An 18,902-nucleotide genomic window follows, 5' to 3' on the forward strand; every position below is an offset into this window, starting at 1 on the left:
TCATTGCCAACTTTGTTGCCAGAATTTTACTGTAAATTCACAGGACAATTTTTTACAGTGATAGTTTTAATGAATCGGATTTGTTCTATTTTACCCTTGCTATAGACCAATATTAATTCACTTTGGTAATGACACATTTTGTTATTTTCCTCCAGTAGTTCTCTGAAGCTTTCACTGCAGCAAAAAATATTTCTACCATTTGGTTATTATCTCTTCATCTTCACCAGAGAAGTATATCACTCTGCAACTCTCATGCATCACACGATTGGCTGCTCATTGCAAACGTCACATTCTGATTTGCAAGTGCTCAAGAATATATAGCCTGAGCATCAAAGCCGGAGTTGACCAGGTTGCCTGACTGCATTCGCTTGGACTTTGTGAAAGTGCATTGTAATACGGGCCACAGGTTTACTATCCGAGAATATAGACTGCAGCCTGTGAGTATCAGTTCACATGAGCTCATTTTATGTTTGTGTAACATGTACGTTGCTGGTTTTTTTTTTTTTTTGTGGAAAAAATAATAATTTCTGGGGTACATTTTTTGGGGTTTCTGATTTACCTTGCTTTTAAATGTTAAGAACTTTAGAACTTTAATCAGCAATAAAAGATGTACAAGAAATCTGTCTTGGTTCAGATGGAAACAAAGTACAGTCAAAAGCACTTAAAGGGTTAGTTCACCTATAAATGAAAATTCTGTCATCATTTACTCACCCTTAAGTTGTTCAAAATCTGTATAAATTTCTTTTTTCTGCTGAACACAAAGGAAGATATTTTGGATAAAGTTTGTATCCAGGCCACTTTGGGGCACCATTGACTTCCATAGTAGGAAAAAAAAACTACTATGGAAGTCAATGGTGCCCCAAAACTGTTCAGATTAACACATTCATCAAAATATCTTCCTTTGTGTTCAACAGAACAAAGAACATTTTACAGATTTTGAACAACTTGAGGGTGTGTAAATGATGATAGAATTTTCATTTTTGGGTGAACTATCCCTTTAAACACAACAAAGGGACTGACTGGAACAGTCTATGTACAAAAACATTCACAATGTTTATTTTCATTTATTTTATTAGGTATGTTCTTAATTAATCACCTAAACTGCTTTAGGAAGTCAAATGTCAATAGAAGGTGTTTTGATGTATGTGTTGTTCACCAGGTCATGGAGATTCATCAGTCTGCTGTGATTCTGCTGCTGCTATTGTGTGTGACATCCTCCACTCATGGTCAACCACCACGTTATCCCCATTTCGCCACCAGCCATATGAGGAATCCTAATATACAAGTGGATAAGTGCACAACTGAAATTGTAACCCAACGCATCGTTGAAGAACACAACGAATGCAAACATGTTCACACCTTTATACAAGCAAATGAAGTTCAAATTAAAGCGGCTTGTGCTGTACCTAATCAACTGCCCAATGGAAGGTTTAGGAGCAACATGCAATTTAATGTGATCATTTGTAATATACAAAGTTGGTCGAAATTCCCAGACTGTAAATATTCTCAGGGGATCAAACAAAATCGTACTATAGAGTTGGAGTGTGAAGATGGCTGGCCTGTACGTTATATAGAAGATAATTGAAATACAGGCTGAATAGAGCCTCACAGAACTTCATAACATTTTGCTAATCATTTGTTCACTTCTCATTTACCATCTTTCTTTGTTCACCTTAAGTTAAAAGAATATGTACCCCTTTGTCTTTATAAAACTGAATCAGAATATCTTCACTGTCACTTATCGTTTACCTTAAATTTAATGGTATCTTCTGAACTTCTTCATGCATGTCTCTGTGTGTAATCGTGGTTATGTGCAAGATTCAGCTAGTTTACTGAAATCTTAAGCACTCTGTTACCACTTTTTGAGCATTAAAAAACTTTTTAATGGGAGCAGTGAATGAGCAAAAACAGATAAGGGAAGATGTTTTTTCCGCCTGTCTGTAATCCTCAATAAAACTACTACCCGTAACCCGTCTGCTTGATTATCTTGCATCTTGTTGTGGCAAAAATCACCAGGACTCTTACTGCATAAGAGACAATCACGTCCAATTGTCTTTCAAAGTTTTATTTCTTGCACTTCTGAGAAAAACAAAATCATTTAACCATAAGCATATAAGTAAAATCATATGGAAATTATACAGAAACTCAAAATTTCCTCCACAATTCCCCCCTTTTTATCATTCATTGATAAGTAATCATCACATCTATTACAATGCTTCACTAAGGTAAAAATGCATATCTTCTCAAAAAAAAAAAAAAAACTGAAAACAAGCAAATTTACGTTATTACATCACATTTATACTCTTCATCTCTAATTTTCATACAAACAACAAATTGAGGTACATCGCCCAATTATTGAACTAAAGACAGCATCCTTCATTTTACAGACATACCTGTATAGCATGTACCATCTTAGTTGTGTAATGTCTTTTCACAACAGATCTATTTTGTAGCCCATAATGTATCATTTCTTTACAATAGTTCAACATGTCATGTTCACACAATTCAGTTGATGCCACTCATTGTTTAGCCCCTTCCATTCCCAAAAATGGGGTCTTCCAACCTGGAGAAATGTTTCTCTAAACAACATTTGCCACAAACACTAAACTAAACGCCATCTTTAATTCTGCAAACAGATTTCCTCCAGCTTTCTCTGCCTCTGAACATGCTCTGTAAAGAGTTAGAAGAATCATGGTTATTTTTAGATAACAGATTACACCCAATCTCCTGTGTCTGCTCCAGCACTTCCTACAGAAACAGAAACTTTTTACATTAGTTTGTCAGCACAAACAAAAATTCAAACCACAGCACCTCAAAAATCGTCTACCACCCAAACCAATAACTGGCGTCTGTGTAGATGATCACAATTTTTTTCCGTCATCAGTTTACCCGCTCCAGTGAGGGTCACAAGCTCATCTGCTTATACCAAATAATTAGAGGACAGCACTTCACATTCCATGGTCACAACTTATCCTTCGCAATTCAGGCCTGTTGTTTTGTCTCTGAAGGCAGAGCCATCTCTAACAACACGTTCTCACAGCTATCAAGTGGTTTGTCTAGCAGGTCAAGTCATGGTGTACAGACTTGATCAAGGATAGTCAAACAACAATGATGTTCCTTCCCATCCTCCTTTGTTCTCCCACCAGTCCTTCATACTGTGAATGTTACTGGGCTCTCTGGATAATTTTGATTGCAAGTGTGTCACTGTTTCTCTGCTGTCAGGTCTACAACATTTTACATTTAGCATTGTGACCACACATAGCTGACAGTGTTTAAATTCAGACCCTCAGTTGAATTTAGACAAGGGGTTTTAACCCATGGACGGCAATCTTCAATTTCACAATTCCAATTTTCCATAAATACTTGAACATACTAATCCAGAGAGTAATTCAAATCAACATCATAAATGACAAAAGTAGTCATAATTACCACTAGTAGACAGAGCTGGATAATCAATCCACTTAAAGCTCGTCCCATGTTTCATCAGGTTCAATCAAAAGTGTCGGCTTGTCAAAATTGTATCTGTAATGATAAAACACTCATTCCAGAGGTTAATACACATATACACACCCTATAGGGGCAGAATAGTTTCCCCAAACTAACACATACAAAACATACAGTCCAGTCACCCTCACACTCACTCACACTAGACACATGAATATGAACCTGCTCATTTTCAAAGTTTGCTTTTGGTGTTAAATCTAAAAAAACATATTTAAACTTCACATTCTTTTTCCTGTACTTCTTTACTTTGTTTTTACATGATCTCTTATCCAGTCTCAAAGCATGCCTGTTCATTATAATTCTTTTTTACAAAAGTCAGCTGGGTTGTTTTGGTTCTAAAATTTTTTGGGGCAGACTGCTTTACCTTCTCACAGGTCATCCCCCCTTTATGATGCTGCTGGCCTCACAGACATCCGCTCCACTCTCATACCCATCTCACATAAAACACCTCCCGTCAGGGTAGATGCCCAGTGGCGGCGGTAACCCCCTTCCTTAGGTTGTCCCTTGTCTGGCCAAAGAGGATCTTACCCGTCATTGAGAAATCACCTCGTGCACACTGGTAACCGCTCTTTCCCATTCCAAAATCTTTGACAGTTTTCTTCACCAGAACCAGGTGTTTTCTGGAGTTTAGGAAAGTTGCATTCAAGAGCCACCAGAGCCATTGGACTGCCTAATAGTGTCAAAACATGGAGACAGGTTAATGACAGCAGTATTTAATCACTAAAATCATTAGACATCTTCTCAGCAGCAACATATCAGTGCTGAGATTATACTCAGTGAATTTAATTCTCACGACTGTCCATTCAGTGTAGTGTTCTGCTACATCTGTAATCAGAGCCATCGGCCCTGCACATGGTGGTGACAAAGATCAGACAAAAAGTTGCTGGTCATAGAAGAAATTCATCAAAATAGTCACTTCTATCATTCAAGGTCTGTATTACTATTTTAAAGACCTCTTTATACTTATTGAGTTTTACTTTGACACATTCAATAACAAATTGCCCTCTTCATGGCAATCATTTCTTTCCGCATCTCTGTGTCCATGATTTTCGACTGAAACACTGTGCTTCACTATAAATAGCTTATCACTTATGACACAGGCTCAAATAGCAACTTTTAGCTGACTTTGAGTGAGAGAGACTCTGAGGATTTCAGGGCTGCCTTTTTATAAATTTTAACATCAAACTTTATCTACTATCTTTTGACTCTACCCCAGCTTAAGACTTTGCCAGAAATGACATACGTTTTCAAATAAACAACTGTGTCTTCATCAACTGTGTCCACATCAGAGAATTTACAAATTACAAATTTCCAATCAGGTCAAGTCTCTGTTACAACTGGCAGTCTCATTTTTGCCATTTAAAACTCCCTTCATTTTGACCATAAAAAACCAAACATGCTGCTATATTTCTCTTCATCATAGCTACTTTTCCTGTATGTCTCTATCAAATAGTTAGTCTGCAGATGCAAAACATATTATCAATATGGTTTCTACTATTTTGCAGAACCACAATGTTATTTTACCCATATCTCAACTACCAGGTTGTACCGACAGCCTTATAGTTGCTTTCTCCTTCAACCATTATTATATAAATAGTAGTTCTCTAGACATCTAATGTCATGCATCCATTTAATGGATGAAAAACAGAACTTTTTATCAGTTATATTCACTTCTCTCCTTCCCTACATGCCAATTCTTTTGGCATCGACCTTCTTTCCTTTCTGTCTGCTTCCTCCAGCCTACAATCTATTGTCTGCTTACATTTCACACACGCACACACCGCTTTCACACAACATCCCTACATCGCAGTTCTCTTCAACTCATTCCCTTACGACCTTAAGTCTTATGACACTCAACGTTCCTTCTCTCGGAAAAATCATAATATTTGACTAATTTTCCTACGTCTAGCATGCATTTTTAGCCATACAATTTTCTCATTTGATAAAACACGGGTGCATCATTATTTTGTAAGCTTACTCTGGGATTTCCCCATTTTGGATCTCCCGACTCTCGTGGATTTACCTTGTCGATGCGCACCTAATACCTAACGCGTGACCTCAGTTCGCCCTGACAAAACCGCTTGACCACGACCACAGAGCCAGCCAGAGCCACCAATATGGTTTGTCCCATTTCCTAATCTTTTTACCCAGTTCACCAAATCACCCCAGAAATTTTCAATTTTTCCTATTTCCTAATCTTCCAAATTTGACCAAATTTTACTCTTAATCACTCTTAATCACAAAGTTTCAAAGCTTCAATTCCCCATTATATTTTGATTTATCTCTTACCAGAGAGTCGTGATGCCACCTGGGTTCATTTACTGATTCCAGTGGTGTCCCCTTCTGGACCCTGGCGGTCGGCCCCTCATCCCTCAATCTATTTGGGGTAGGGCTGAGACTAGTAAGTCCAGGATGATCAGTCACCGTCCACTCTCGGGTCCAAAAGGCACATCCAAGGAATCCCACTCTTCTGACACCAAACTGTTGTGGCAAAAAATCAACTGACTCTTACTGTATAAGAGATAAGCACGTCTAATTGCCTTTCGAAAGTTTTATTTCTTGCAAGAAAGGTCAGACAGTCATACAGAAACACAAGTAGCTGCAGAGTGTAAGACAAAGAACGAAAGCTTCACCTCACTTTTATATCTCTAACTTCCAAGGCTGAAGCCTCTGTCCTTTTACCATATTAGGAACATGTCTACCAATTCAGTGTTTTTCCACTTGTCACCCTAAGTAGGCATACTTAAGCACTTCTGACAGTGGTGTAGTCTATTTTTTTTGCAGTGAGTATGCTGTAATTTTATCTTTTCCCACAACTAGCCTCATACTTACCCATCCCAGAACGACACCCCATAAGCACCACCACACTCACTAATGCATATAGTATGCATTTGATCTAGGCTACATGTAATTGAGAGCATTCTGAAAGACTGCTTATGTGTGTTTTATCAACATGTCAATGTATTATAAGCAACACAAGACTTTAACAGCCAATGACATTTACAGCTCAAGAGACTCTGGACTCATTTTCTAGTGTCAATTACCATCTAACTCAGCCACTTAAGATAGCCTTAGATGTTATATGAATATGGTCCCTGGATCATAGGTTTTATCAGCTGCTAAGTTTTAATGCACATTTAAGAGTGCAAGTTGCAACTATTATTACACTCTAAAAAATGCTGGGTTAAAAACAACCCAAGTTGGGTTGAAAATGGACAAACCCAGCAGTTGGGTTAAATGTTTGCCCAACCTGGGTAGTTTTATTTAACTCAACTATTGTGTCAAAATTGCTGTATTGCTTGCTTAAAATGAACCCAAAATATGTTGGAAATTAACATTTATTAATATTAAATATAATAATTAAACAATAAACATTTATTAAATTGTTTATTAATAAATGTTCTCCTTTTGATTATTATTGTTGCCTCTAGTAAATATGTGTCTGATTTTTAATTTCCAACCTTCATTTTAAGCCATCTATATAGTCATTTTTAAACAATAGTTGGGTTAAATAAAACTACCCAGAAGTCCCTGGGTTTATTTTCAACCCAGCATTTTTTTTTTTTTTTTTTTTTTTTTTTTTTTAGAGTTTTAGAGTTAAATGAACAATAATGGAAAGATGAGGCTTATCAGTATGTCACAATATCCCTGTTTGGACTTTGTTTTCTTCTTTTGCACCATTTCCTGCAGTCTGTCATCATAGTTATGCATTTCAATTCACTAACTTGCAATTCGATTCGATATCAGTTATTTTGGATATACTGTATATCAGGTACAGTACATGGCAAATTTTCTCAAGAAAAAAAAATCTCTACATGGGAATCAGTTGGTACTACATTAATATTGAAGGTTAGAATGAACTGATTTGTATAGAAACTTAAATCACACTTAAGGAAATTTTTATAATAATAAAGTTATAATAGGCCTACTAACTTAAAAAAAATATTTCTACTCCAATTCGTTTTTTGAAATATTGACATTTAAATGGTGGCTGTCAACTTGACGGATTTATTCAAACATGCATTAGGCTATTAAAGAACATTAAAAATTATAATTAATATGTAACATGGTGCATATATTTAGCTAAATGCTCCTCTCTAGAGTTAGTTTTTCTAGCTGGGTCACTGAATATTTGTTCTCCTGAAGTAAATGTGACGTTACTAGACATTGTTTACAAGCTGTTATGAACGTCTTTCCGCGGTTGAACACTGAGTAAGCCTACACGAGACATGATACGGATTTCGTCAAGTTATACTGTATCTTTTAACATACCTTGTTAAGATGTTCATTCATGTTTATTTCGCGCTGTAACTGGTATTAAAGCGGAGGAGAGGATCATTTCACGTGCGCGACAGGCTGCCGCTTCTCTTCAACTGAAGCACGCCACATTAAAGAGCGCCAAAACGGTATTTATGTTTTTTTATTTCAAAGTAAAATGGGCAGAATTTGAAATATGAGACTTTGTTTTATGTCAAAAGCAACAAATCTTATCGTGATTTATTGGATGGTTACGTATCCTCGCGCTTTTTAATTGGGTATACGTTAATCATTGACCTTTTCCAAGTGGGTATACGGCGTATACCTGCGTATCACGTAGACTACACCACTGACTTCTGAGCAAAACAAAATCATTGAACCATAAGCATATAAGTAAAATCATATAGAAATTATACAGAAACTCAAAATTTTCCCCACACCAGCTTCACTTATTATTAACCAGATTGACTTTATCTCTGTCAGAAGTCCTTCTTATTGAGAATTAATAGAGGTTTAAATGTTGTTTTATTGGTCAAGGGAAAAAAAGGAAAAAAGGAATGATGAAGAATGATGCCACCATCATAGAGATCAGTGTTTGCTTTAGTTGGACTCTTTGACCCTTGACTTCCTATGTTAGATTATTCTCTCAGATAACATATTGTTGAAAAACAGTGAGGTCAGTTCTTCACAAAGAGCCGATATTAGCTGCTTTTGTATGATGAGTCATTGTGAGCTTGACTGATTGCCTCCAAAGTAACTAATATGTTTTGTCCTTTATACATTTAGATTTTGCATTACCAACCCTGTGAAACTAAAGCCTAAGAACAAATTGTTGCAGCAAACAGTTATTGTAAATGATTTTAAGACCATGTATAAAAGATGTTGATCTGCTTTGTTTTTTAGACACACACAGACATCAAAAATAAGCATATGAATCTCAACAATAGCGATAATAAAAAAATTCTTCATGCTGCAATGCATGCTGGGTATCACCATTAAAAAAAACTCCCATCATGCAGTATAAATAATTATACTCATTTTTCACAATACATATCGTTTCAAAGCAGCTTCACAGAAAATGCACCTTAAAATTAAGAGTAATCCGTTATAAAGTTTAGAGTGATCTATTATCAGAGGTGATTTTGTCCAAGTAATGTCAGAAATGCACATATACAAATAACAAAGTTAGCTAACATCATCATCTGAAGTCCTTGCAGGAGATGGAGTCATCTCTTCACAGGTGCTGGATCTTCTGAAGTCTTCGTAAGAGACTGGATCCAAACTGTAGCTGGCATAGTCTCTAGTTACCTTAGGATGGGCATCCCAAGATAAAACAGAAAAGCAAATGGAAAGTAATTAGCATAGCTGCTGTTCATAACATTTCAAGCAAAGATAATCATATGCATTTGATCTGATATAACTGGAGTACAAGGTTATGCTATGTAATATGTGAATGCTTGGCTAAAGGGATGTGTCTTTAATCTAGATTTAAACTGGGATAGCCACGGCGGTGCAGGCCACTCGGGATAGCCACGGCGGTGCAGGCCACTCGGGATAGCCACGGCGGTGCAGGCCACTCGGGATAGCCACGGCGGTGCAGGCCACTCGGGATAGCCACGGCGGTGCAGGCCACTCGGGATAGCCACGGCGGTGCAGGCCACTCGGGATAGCCACGGCGGTGCAGGCCACTCGGGATAGCCACGGCGGTGCAGGCCACTCGGGATAGCCACGGCGGTGCAGGCCACTCGGGATAGCCACGGCGGTGCAGGCCACTCGGGATAGCCACGGCGGTGCAGGCCACTCGGGATAGCCACGGCGGTGCAGGCTCCTTAGGTTCCGTGGCCTTTGCCCAGACCCCAGGCTCAGCCACCAAGTTCGGGGACGGATAGTTCAGGACTCGGGATGCAGGAGAGAGTCGCTTTAGGACTGTGGGCTCAAGTGTGGCGGCGGCCATCTTGACTGAGGGCTCATGCGTGGCAGCGGCCATCTTGAGAAGGGACTCTGGACTGACGGCCATCTTGAGAAGGGACTAAGGACTGGCGGCCATCTTAGGAAGGGCCTTGGGATTGGCGGCCATCTTGCGACGGGACGCTGAAGTGGCGGCCAGCTTGGGAAGGGATGTTTGGATTGGTAGGAATAAGGCAGATGGTGGTACAAAGCTTTCCAGACACTGGTAAATGGCCTCCTCCCAGTCCAAACCAGTGAGATCGGGGAGCTCTCTGTGATCAACAAAGTTTGCCCCGATCTTGTACAAATTCTTGATTTTTTCATCGTCCAGGGAGCTGGTCTGGACGAGACGGCAGAATCTGTTCGTGAAAGTGAACAGATCGCAGCTGGATTGAGCTGCCACCGCGATCTGCCCAACAAATTCCCAGCCAGGATCCGTGGTGCTCTGCATGGGGTCTGGTCTTCTGTCAGGCACACAGACACAGACGGAGGCAGACAGGTAGGTGAATAACAGGTTGTTTATTAATAGACAGAGGCACGGATCTGGCAGAGGAGATAACTGGTGAGTAGAGATACTGAATCACGTTGAAAATGTTATTTAGCTGGAATGGTAACCCAATGTCTCTATTTTAGGAGTGGAGAGTGGAAGGAAGGCTGGCAGATGATGGATGGTGGGTGACAGTAGCTAGAACACAGAAGACGGATGACACAGGTAGGTCCATAAGGTAGTCCATAAGGCAAGTGAATACATAGAGACATCCATTGACGAGACCAAACAATGTGGTGGAGTGAACGTGGGGTTTAAGTAGTGTGCTGAAGAGTGCTAACAAGGGTGATGGCTTTCAGGTGCAGGTGATTGGAGAGTGAGTGCAGGTGAAGAACCAGAGGGATGCTGGGAAATGGAGTCCGGGGAAGGTGATACAGACGGTGACTGTGACAGTTACCAAGTGGCAGGATATATATTGAAAATAGCAGAGGGCCTAACACAGATCCTTGCGGCACTTCATAATTTACTGGCGTTATCATAGATTTTCCCCTGTTTAAATAGACAAAATGGTAACAGTCTGATAGGTACGATCTAAACCACCTAAATGCCTGTCTCTGTAATGCCTGTCCAGTGTAATTTTGTAGTCGATCTAAGATTATTTTATGATCTATATTGTCAAATGCAGCACTAAGGTCAAGTAACACTAGTATTGAGATACAGCAGGAGCACAATTGAGAGGGCACAACGTTTTCTAGTATTTTAGACATAAATGGAAGATTTGGGTCTGTAATTTGCCAATTCATTTGGATCTAGTTGTAGTTTCTTAATGAGAGGCTTAATAACTGCCAGCTTGAACGGTACTGGGACATGACCTAGAGATAAAGAGTTAATAATATTTAGAAGAGGCTCTTCTGCTACAGGTAACAACTCTTTCAGTAGTTTAGTGGGTATTGGATCTAATAAACATGTTGTTGGTTTATTTAGCTCTTCCTGACCTATAGTTGTAAAGCACTGCTATTTTTCTTGAGGGGCGATGATTGAGGCTGAATCATAAAACGCTGTCAAAGGGCGAACACTTTCAATTGCATTTCTGATGCTTTCAATTAGAAACACCTAGTGTGATCTTCAGATCTCCATTTAAGTAAGACCTCACAACCGGCTAGCGTAGCCCAACCCTGAGTGAGCCCTCGAGCTGGTCTGGGGCTCGATGCGAGTCCGGACAGAGGTGTGAGAGATAACAGTCAAGCTTGAGAACATGTTCCTCTACTGATGGCTGATGGAGGCTGACGATGCCAGCGTCTGTCAGTGTAAGTGAGCAGCCAGCAGCAAATGAGATTCATTGAAGTTAAACGCTCAGGTTTGGCTATCCGGCCACACAGAACACTGGTGTCATATCACATTATGACCTGAAAGTGACGAGAAAAGGGAGTGAATGTGGAGCACACGGACGGTGGAAATGTGCGAGGTGTGTGTGTGCTCTCTTAGTCATCTCAGAGAACATCTTTACTGACAGAACACTCACTTCATTGCACTATTAGGATTTATTTATATTTATCGACAATTTGTCTCATGCATCCTCAGCCTCAGATGGCACACTCACTGATTTTCTGATAGATACTGCCCACAAAACTAGCAAGTTCTAGCTGAAAATCAACAGTTCCAATCAAATTGGATGGCTTTACGCAAACTTCCAGGAGTCAGCATGCACTTGCAGGTGTTTTGCTGGCAACAAGGTTGTTTAAAGGAACCCAGGCTGCTGCATTGAGTGCTTTTGAGGAATAACATTTGATGGGTTATTGGTATTGAATCTTTGAAAGATACTCAGCATTTATTTGTTGCACGTTAACTTTCCTGTTAGCATAACTGGGTAGTGCTTCTTGACCAGAATAAGCAGCAAAGTTAATCAGGTTAATGCTGGTCAAAGTTAATGCTGGTACTCAAAGACTAAATATTTACTAAGTGCAAGACTAAATATTTATAATATTAAGTCTCTCAGAAACAATCTCAAATATCTTTAAATAATTTGATACATTTGCAACTAGTTCTTCTTTGTATACAGTAGGGGTGGGCAATATGACCAAATTCTTATTTTACGATAGGAGACATTTTATTTCACGATAACAATATATATCACAATATATAGTTAATGTGTGTTATTTTACCTCAATTCTGTTATGAAAAATAAGAAAAAAGAAGCAAATTACAAACAGTAGGACAAATACGATATAACAAAAATATGATTTAAACAAATTAAGTTTTATCATTAGGTTTAGTTAACATGTAGTTAGAATTAGTACAGAAATTTAATAATCAAATAAAAATAAGATATTGCATAGTCTTCACTGTATAAATTAAATATAAATGTTTTCTTATTAGAGCTAACCCCCCCCCCCCCCCCCCCCCCCAAAAAAAAAACAAAAAACAAAAAAGTTATTCAGTCAAGAGCAGTAAGTTATTTTCTCTTTTCTTTGATTCACATTAACAACACAGCAGGTAGGTATTTTAGGTTGCTGTCACTTTAAGACCAAACGCACAGATCCATTATACTGATGCACATCCGGTTTACGCCCAACTCTTTACTTTCACTTGAGACATAACCGGCTGTGTTTACATGAATACTCCACCCGATGGGCATTCAAGCACAATAAGATGTTCACAGAGTTCCTTTTCAGGTTATATTGCACTTATAACTCCATTTAACATAAATCACATCCCACTCTTTACATTCTTTGTCATGCATTTCATCACTCTGAAGTGTCAATAGTGCTATATATTTACATACCACGATATACATGATTTAGCAAAATCATCTTACCGCCCAGCCCTAGTATAGAGCCTGATAATGACTTTGAAATCTGTGCACACCATCCTCTAGAAAATGCATAAATACATAAATAAGATTGGATCTTAAGGTGACGACACACGAGGCAACTATTTGAACAATGATATTTATTACCAAACTGCAAGCAAAATATAAAAGATAACGTTCTTTGGCGTAGGCTCCGTCTGTAGCTCACGTCCTGAGGGTTGTGGACTTTGCATTTCCTGCCTGAAGCTGAAGGAAGGGGCGTAGCCAACCCCCGGGAAGTATGGATAGGGACCATCCTGGTGGTGGTAGAGAGGATGGAGGTAAAGGTTGGCGTCAGCATCTGCGAACTCAGACATGTGTAAGTACCGATCTTTTATACTCCTAATGTTAGATAATGATTGGTTAGATCTGAACTAATAAGTGACGTAACATTTGAGTCTTCCCGGCAGAACTTGCGCTAGAGCTTCATTTCTATTTGGATACTTTAGATCGGTCGTGGGCAATTTTCCTCCAATCAGAACGCTAGCAGCTGATCATGTTACTGGCTTGGAGATTTCAGAAAAAATTCAAACAACAGCAGCAGTGGAGCGAAGAAAAGGAAAGTGAACTTATATTTTTTACACTGGTAAGTTGTCATGTGTCAACCCAAAACAGGGAGTTTACCTCATTTAATGCTTAAAATACTAACAAGTGTCCAATTTAATGTGTGCAGGCTGTAATTTAGCCATTAAATATTTTCAGTTAAATATTAAAAAGGCGCGATTTTTTTAATATCTGTGGGGCGTATGGCACATGAAAGTAGCTTTTGATGCGATCGACTCTGGTTCTGCCTTTTGCCAAACTTGTTCTTCTTCCTTTTTCTATCACAAATCAGATCGGAAAGGCACTTATATTTAATAAAAATGAAGAAAATATTGAAAAGTTGAAATAAAGTGCCTAACAAGTGTTTATAATAAAGTATTTATTGGGTTGGCAATAGATTTGCTCCTCTCTGATTGGTTGCTGCCAACTGTCCGTTGCCGTAATTAGTTGCCCTGTGTCTCACCAGGTTGCCCGTTGACAGCAACATTTGACACTTTTTTTTTATGTCACCCAAAAGTTCCATTAAATGCATCTCCATCTTTAGAAAATTCCATTTCTTAAGGTTCAAAGCATTCAAAGCAACAGCATCAAACTCTGTCTTTTATTCCTTCCTTATTGACTTGTCGCATATAGATATTAGGCCTTCAGACATTCTTGGTTTAAAACAAAGAGAGCTCACTATTGTTCCTCACAGGAAAATCAGTCACAGACTAAGAAAACAAAACAAAAAGCTCTTCTAAATGTGACAAACCTTATGAAGGAAAAACGACAATCAGAGCTCAGTCGATTCATGCCAACTAAAACAAAGGAGTCCTTTATTGGCCTCTGTTGAATACTGGTGCTTTGAATGTGCGGAAACACAGCTGTGCGTCTTTATAGAGACAAACTGATTGTCTGTCTATACCTTGACTGTGCTGTGCGGAATAAAGCCCCATTATTTACAGTCACCTTCATCTGTGTCAGACTCTTATAATGAAGATTTTATAAAGCTGGCACTGTAGACAAATGTTTTGGGGAGGATGTCACACAGCCAATACAATGCAGTCACGAGGCAGCAGTGTGAATAATGCTTAGCAAATGGCAGATGTACAGTTTAATTGTAATTGTAGAGTTGATTTTTCATTCATTTTAGCCCTCATCTATCTTCTGCTGTTGCGGTTTCAAGGGCTTCTGATTCTCAATCATTCAGTGCATGTTTTAATGCTGTTTTCCTACTTAAACCCAAGTTTGATTCCAAGTTTTTTTTTTTTTTTTATAATGCTATGAGAAATGCATTATACTATACCATATGTCTGACCGGGGTCATAAAAAGGCAAATTATATGTCAACAGCATCAGTAACTAAATTAAGCCAAATTCAACCCAGGCTCATTGGAAAAATGTGCATGTAGTGACATTTCAGCAAAATTATATTACCTTGCTTCTTGCATGTTTTGTGATGCTTTCAGAGTAATATGTTTAGTGGCGCTAAAACCACATGACAAGTCTTTATTAATTGATAATCTGCCCCTGTAATCATAATTTGTGTGAAAAGTAATAAAAGTGGTTGGTGTTTTACTGCCACTAGTGTTCATTACAGCTGTAAACAACAGTGAATTATATATATATATGCACGTTTTTAAAGTTTTACAAAAAATGTTGGTAGAGGCAACCAATGAGCTTGGGTTGGCCAAATGCCAAATGCAAACCACACCAAAGTTCATATGAAGCATATACTAGACCAATAGACCTAGTCAGGGTAGCGCCATATTTAATTTTTGACAGGGGGCTGTGAGGGATAGAATACAGTGCGTTCAATGAATTATACTGTTGTTTAACTGCATACCGATTGTTCAGGTGACTAAACCTTTCCAGAAAAAAAAACAAAAAAACGTTCACGCAAGCTGCCCAGTCCATCTTAGAGCGGACTACTGCCTGATAGATCTGTGGTCCACAAATTCCCTCCCGAGTCCCCAACTTTTGACTCTTCGCCTTCCATGCCGGTCCGGTCCGGCCTGGATGCTCCGGTCCCATCCGGAAATCTTCCTCCTCTGATGTCCCTGCCTGACTTCCTGGTCACATCTCCTCTGGATCCGTCGGTGCCACTGGTGTTGTCCTGTTACTTGGCTCTGTCCCCGCTGCTTACTCCATGCGGCTCTTCTGCTCCGCCTTGGGGCTGCCCACCCACCAGCTTGACCTGAGGTTGAGTCCCCGGCTTCACATCAGGCCTCCAGGCCCATGGCTGATGTCTGCGCTCGAGCTTCCGCTTCCGGGTCGAGAACGCTGTGCGCGCCTGTGCTGCCGCTTCGCACCTGGACTGTTTGTATGTTTTGCTACATGTTTTTCCACCGTTCTGTTCGGATTATTATTATCAGTATTCTGTCTGGATTACTCCATTTCTCACTGCTGATCTTCAAACTGGACTATTGTCATGATCAAACTCCTGTTGTCTGTGAGCTTGCCACCGGACTGCTGCGAGCCCTCTACCTGTTAACGTCTCCACCACGTTCGGCTCTTCTGATGGGTGAGTTACCGCTGTCATGATCAACGTCTGTTCCTGTCAGTTCCTGGACTCCATTTCCCATAATCCTCCCTGCCAGTCACGTGCACACTCCACACCAATCACCTGTTGCCACATACAGCTTAGCACACTACCTGGACTATAAAAGACTCACACACACACCACCTGATTGCAAAGTCTTGATTCACCTTGTGACAATTCTGAGCGTTATTACCCTGTCTGCCTGTTTGTTACTGTTCCTGTCTGTTACCCGTTTTTGACCTGTTGCTGCCTGCCTTTGCTTAACCCTTGCCTGGTATTCTGTTCTGTGAGTTATATCTGCCTGTCCTGATCTACTGCCTGTATCCTGACCACGATTCTGCCTAGCCCTTGCTGTGCCTGTCTGCCCCTGTTAGACCATGCCTGTACGACTACGCTCATCTTTTAATAAAGCTTTGCATTTGGATCCCTGCCTGAGTCCAGCTTCGTTACAGAAGACTTCGCCAAACCAAGATCCAGCAGCTTCTATAGCGTTACCAACCTTAGCATGGACCCAGCAATACGTCTCGTCCGCCTTCGGCAAGGTAATCGTACACTCGAGGACCATATTCAGAAGTTTCTGGACATTGCTTATTATTCAGATTTGCCTGACTGTGCGCTGATAGACTTTTTCTGTGAGGGCATTAATCAGCCACTCAAATTACAACTCATTTGTGAGGGACCCCATTCATCTCTAAGTCAGTTTCTGGATTATGCTTTATTGACTGTTGGCTCTCAGTTTACTGTGGGTGTCGCGGAGAAATGCGACACTTTGCTGAATCATGTAATGGCCGCCGCGCCAGAGATCACGCACAAAATGGCGGCCACCACTACTACAACACCAGGTCGAGTCGCCGCTGATCTTCTTGAATCACGTCACGTCTCTGGATCTGTTTGGGAGCGGAGTGGGTTGCGTTCCAGTGTGGCTGATCCACCGCTGACGTCAGCCGCTTCGCTCTCAAGCCCGCCGGCCGCTTCGCTCTCAAGTCTGCCGGCCGCTTCGCACGCTAGCTTGGCGGTTGCAACGCACTCAAGTTCACCAGTTGCAACGCACTCAAGCTCGCCGGTTGCTACGCACTCAGGCTCTCTGGATGCGGTGGACAAGATGGCCGCACCGCCAGTGCCCACGGGCAAGATGGCCGCCCCTTCGGTGTCTGTAAGCATAGGGGTTGTTCCAGCCGTTGAGTCCGCTCCAGAGCCCCAGCGCGTTGCCCTGCCGACGTCGTCCAAGCGCCCTGCGGGCGCCGCCCAATCGTCTTGCCCTGTGGGCGCCGCCCAAGCGCCTTGCCCTGCCGGCGCCACCCGAGCACCTTGCCCTGCCGGCGTTACCCAAGCGCCCTGCCGGCGCCGCCCAAGCGTCTTGCCCTGCCGGCGCCACCCGAGCACCTTGCCCTGCCGGCGTTACCCAAGCGCCTTGCCCTGCCGGCGCCACCCGAGCTCCTTGCCCACGAAACCGCCACGGCCTCCATTGAATTCCCCAAGAACTTTTTTTGGGGGGGGCCATATACCTGAGGGTGGGGAGCTTGAGGGTGGGGAGCTTGAGGGTGGGGAGCTTGTGGGTGGGGACCCTGCACGGCTGCGATCATCAGCGGCCTCTGAAATGCTTGAGCTTGTGGGTGGGGACCTTACACGACCACGGCCTTCAACTGCCTTTGAACTGCTATGGCCGGCTACGGACTATAGCTCACTATGGCCATCTATGGACTCTGACCCGCTGTGGTCATCTATGGACTCTGACTCGCTGTGGTCATCTACAGCACCTGACCTGCCGTGGCTGCTCAAGCCACTTGACCTGCCGTGGCTGCTCAAGCCACTTGACCTGCCGTGGTTGCCCAAGCCACTTGACCTGCCGTGGCTGCCCAAGCCACCTGACCTGCCGTGGTTGCCCGAGCCACCTAACCTGTCGTGGCTGCCTGAGCCACCTGACCTGCCGTGGTTGCCCGAGCCACCTAACCTGCCGTGGCTGCCTGAGCCACCTGACCTGCCGTGGTTGCCCGAGCTACCTGACCTGCCGTGGCCTCCCGACACTCCTGACCCGCCATGGCTATCCGTGGCACCTGACCCGCCATGGCTGCCCGTGGCACCTGACCCGCCATGGCTGCCCGTGGCACCTGACCCGCCATGGCTGCCCGTGGCACCTGACCCACCATGGCTGCCCGTGGCACCTGACCCACCATAGCTGCCCGTGGAACCTGACCCGCCATGGCTACCCGTGGCACCTGACCCACCGTGGCTGCCTGAGTTCCTGGATCTGCATTGGAGACCCTGTTCCTGTCTACGTCTCCAATGCACCCACCCCCCCTCCCTATCTGTGCCATTTACGCCGCGAGGACGCATCTTCCGGAAGGGGGGCGTTATGTCACGATCACCGTCTGTTCCTGTCAGTTCCTGGACTCCATTTCCCATAATCCTCCCTGCCAGTCACATGCACACTCCACACCAATCACCTGTTGCCACATACAGCTTAGCACACTACCTGGACTATAAAAGACTCACACACACACCACCTGATTGCAAAGTCTTGATTCACCTTGTGACAATTCTGAGCGTTATTACCCTGTCTGCCTGTTTGTTACTGTTCCTGTCTGTTACCCGTTTTTGACCTGTTGCTGCCTGCCTTTGCTTAACCCTTGCCTGGTATTCTGTTCTGTGAGTTATATCTGCCTGTCCTGATCTACTGCCTGTATCCTGACCACGATTCTGCCTAGCCCTTGCTGTGCCTGTCTGCCCCTGTTAGACCATGCCTGTACGACTACGCTCATCTTTTAATAAAGCTTTGCATTTGGATCCCTGCCTGAG

At 42.0% G+C, this 18,902-nt stretch overlaps 1 long non-coding RNA gene across 1 annotated transcript; it reads left to right on the forward strand.

The window, feature by feature from the left end:
• Positions 1 to 356: 356 nt before the first annotated feature.
• LOC127525274 (uncharacterized) lies at positions 357 to 1,969 on the forward strand. Its single transcript, XR_007933298.1, has 2 exons — positions 357 to 437; positions 1,160 to 1,969. It is a non-coding gene; the product is annotated as an uncharacterized LOC127525274 (long non-coding RNA).
• The last annotated feature ends 16,933 nt before the right edge of the window (positions 1,970 to 18,902 follow it).

This window comes from Ctenopharyngodon idella, chromosome 13 (genome assembly GCF_019924925.1).
Source record: "Ctenopharyngodon idella isolate HZGC_01 chromosome 13, HZGC01, whole genome shotgun sequence".
Lineage (NCBI taxonomy): Eukaryota > Metazoa > Chordata > Actinopteri > Cypriniformes > Xenocyprididae > Ctenopharyngodon > Ctenopharyngodon idella.